The sequence below is a fragment of the Momordica charantia genome (assembly GCF_013281855.1).
Source record: "Momordica charantia cultivar OHB3-1 chromosome 5 unlocalized genomic scaffold, Mcharantia_2.0 BLBB01000005.1, whole genome shotgun sequence".
NCBI lineage: Eukaryota > Viridiplantae > Streptophyta > Magnoliopsida > Cucurbitales > Cucurbitaceae > Momordica > Momordica charantia.
The window spans coordinates 15,019,228-15,022,750 of record NW_028275163.1 but is presented as its reverse complement, the minus strand read 5'-3'; the positions used below and the strand labels follow the sequence as shown (position 1 = coordinate 15,022,750).

Below are 3,523 nucleotides of genomic sequence, written 5' to 3'. Positions count from 1 at the left end.
TTGATTTTTTTTCTCAAATATCACGAACAACGGTCCGCTTCCACTCCGGGATTCTCATCCCTTCAAAGGTAATAACTTCAAACCAACTTGCCAACTGTGTGGTAAGTATGGACGTACTGCTGCTATATGTTATCACAAGTTTGGTGAATCATTCAACAATTCATCAAATTAGTTCAAAGTAGTAGCAGGAATTCAACCTACATTGCAACTCCAGAGATTGTTGATGGACCAAGTTGGCTAGCAGATAGTGGAGCAACAAATCATGTAACTTCAGACTTAGGGAATCTCAATATCTAATGAGTTCACGGGTAAAGGTGTTCTAACAATTGGCAATGATAATAGGTTAAAAATTTCACATGTTGGACATACTAGTTTTCAAACTAAACCAAACTCTCCTCACAAAATTCAACTAAAAAATATCCTTCATGTTCCTAACATTAAAGGAAACTTTTTAAGTGTTGCTAGACTTACTGCTGACAATAATTGTTTTGTTGAATTTCATTCAACTTATTGTGTTTGCGCAAGACAAGAAAACAAAGAAAGTGGTGTTGCACGGAGTTCTTAAGTATGGTCTATATCAAATGAGGTTATGTAACGCCCCGAGTTCCTCAGGTTAGTTAGTCTCGAATCAGGAGATTTTTCTTTTTTTCCTTCATTTAATTTTAAATTGATTGTTAATTAAAATTATTGATTGTTAATTAAATTTATCTTTACTATCGGGCTCTAAACTCCAATTTAAATTTATATTCGTCAGACTTCGTGTAGTGGGCCTTGTTTTAAGGATGGAATGAACTCTTTTCTCCTCTTGGGCTTGGGTATGTTGGGCTTTTGGATTGGGTTGGTTTTAAAACAAAAAAGAAAAACAAAAGGGGAAAACAAAACAAACCCTAAGCTCCATCTTCTTTTCCCCCTCTCCCTTGCCCAGCCGCCCCCTTCGTTTTCCGGCGACCCAGCCCCCTCCGACGACGGCGTCTTCAGATCCGGCGACACCCAGCAGGCCGCGGCCCTTCTCCGGCGTTCCTTGTGCGTGCGACGCCGCGGCGGTCCTCCGCGAACGGTAAGTCCGACGAGCAGCGGCGGCGCGACCTTCCTCTTGGCGGCGTTCGAGCAGCGGCGGCCGGCGACCCCCGGCGCTCCAGCGGCTGCGAACAGGTACAGCGGCGAGCACGGCAGCGTTCTTCATCCCCGACGTTCCAACAGTCTACAGCAGCAGCGGCGCGCCCGGTGATCTGCAAGAACCAGCGCGGCCTCCTCCTCGCGGCGGCACACGGCGAACGACGGTACAGCAGCGGAACGGCGGCAGAATTTGTACGTTACAGCGGTGTTTTGGACATTTGGCGGTGACCCACATCCGTTCGAAGCTCGATTTAGGGTACCCACACCTTGGCGAGTTAGATCTAGGTGACCCACATATATACGAAGTCGGTTTTGGTGGTAATGCGTCATTCGAACCCTTTTAGAGTTAATTTCGAAGGATAAATAACATACGTAACGTGCTGTATTTTCTGTTTTGGTGTGCTTAGGGAGAGGTCGACGCAAAACTTAAGGGCACGGTTGTGAGTAAGTAGACAAGGGGCGTGTGCGTGTGTTAATGTATGCTCGATGGTCTCTAACGTGATGATTTTTGTCGCGTTTAATGCGAATTTTGTGATGTCATTGTGCTAAATAATTTTCGTTGTGGTAGTCGATATACTTGGAATGGTGTTGGGTATTTGTCGATAAAAAATGGTGAGTTTTCTGCTTTGCTAAACTGTGAGTCTTGCTGTGGTAATGTTTGTTGCCTGGATATGTATGTTTTGTTCGGCGTGTTTAGTGAGCTATTATTCTTAGTAATACTTGTTAAATACTGATGTTGGATGTTGAGCATGATTGAGTTATCATTTCGTTATTAGAAAGTTGATAAAGTTGTGAAAGCATGCTGAACTGTACTTGTGAGGTGAAAGATGCAGGGTTAGTGGTAAAAGAAAGTATATAGTAAGACTCTGGTGAAAGTTGGATTTTTGGAAGGAATGAAAGAATGGGTGTCAGGGCCTCAGGTATAAATGGTCGGGGGCTGATACGCCACTAGTGGAGTGGAGGAGTGAGTGTCAGGGCCTCGGGTGTAAATGGTCGGGGGCTGATACGTCACTAACGGAGTATCGAGGCCTCGGGTATAAATGGTCGAGGGTCGATACGAGGAGTCCTTTGGAGGGAAGACTATTGGGGCCTTGGGTATAAATGGTCAAGGGCCAATAGATGGTGAAGTCATCAGGGCCTCGGGTATAAATGGTCGAGGGCATTGGCATGACTACGAATGTTTCTAGATATGGTTGAGCATGATGTGTGTGTGTGTTGATGAGGGCTACTTACGGAGTAAATTTTATATACTCACCCCCTCCCCCTACAATGATTGTTTCAGGTGAAGGACTCGCGGGCGACCATGGTGATGGGACGGAGGAGACATGACGAGCGAGGACCATAGGCTGTTTAGTCACTCTTGCTTAGCTTAAGTGATTAGTCAAAACATTATGTTAGGGTCAATAAATTATTTGTTTGCATTTGAATAATTAGGATGTTACCCCTTGTTGTTAGTTTCATTTCGAGATGGGTGCCTATTTTAGTTTTATTTCATGCTTTGAGTTTTGCCTAGTTTGAATAATAAACTCGCTTCGTGAGGTGGTCCACGAACATTGTTGAATGATATACTATGAGATTGATTCGTCGTTAAATTGAGGAGAATTGGAACTCGTTTTTATATATTTGTTTGTATAGGGAGTTGGCATGACGTATTTGGGGGTTAGGTTTAATTAGTTGGGTAGTTAACGTGACCGAGAATTGTGTGGGAAATTCTGGGGCGTTACAGGTTAGCTTTCCAAATCAGCAAGGATTCTCACTGGTTCTAGCAGAATCGAAGTTCTTTTGCAGTTCAATCCACCAGCAGAAAGTTGTTGCTGAATTCAAGTAGTAAGATCAAGTCTTCCTATGGTGTTAGTACTTCAGTTTTTCCTTGTAAAGTGTCGTTGGATGTTTTTGGCTCAAAGGTTGGGATACACATCCAACAAAGTCCTTGCATCTATTTTGAATAGTTGTAGTGTTAAAGATTGCTGGAAATGAAATACCTAGCTTTTGTGATTCATGTCAATATGCAAAGTCTCATGCTTTGCCTTTCAAATCATCTTCTTCTTTTGCTAGTAAACCATTAGAACTTATTCATTGTGATCTATGGCATCAAAGGTTCAACTGTTGGTTTTCGATACTATATCAGTTTTGTTGACAATTTCTCGAGATTCACTTACATATTTCCTTTAGAAAACAAAAGTGAAGCTCTTTCATCTTTTATTCAAAACAAGAAACTTGTGGAAAATAAATTTGAGATCAAAATTAAAAATCTTCAAAGTTATTGGGGAGGAGAGTTTAGGTCTTTTGTCATATATCTAAAGCAAAATGGCGTTGAGTACAGACATCCATACTAGTGAGCGAAATGGAATTGTGGAGAGAAACATAGGCATATAGTAGAGATGGGGCTTATTCTTCTAGCACAAGC

At 42.4% G+C, this 3,523-nt stretch overlaps 1 long non-coding RNA gene across 1 annotated transcript; it reads left to right on the top strand.

Moving 5' to 3' along the window:
- Positions 1-3,096, top strand: LOC148211411 (uncharacterized). The gene is made up of 3 exons (XR_015790972.1): positions 1-1,434; positions 1,524-1,560; positions 2,399-3,096. It is a non-coding gene; the product is annotated as an uncharacterized LOC148211411 (long non-coding RNA).
- Positions 3,097-3,523: the final 427 nt, after the last annotated feature.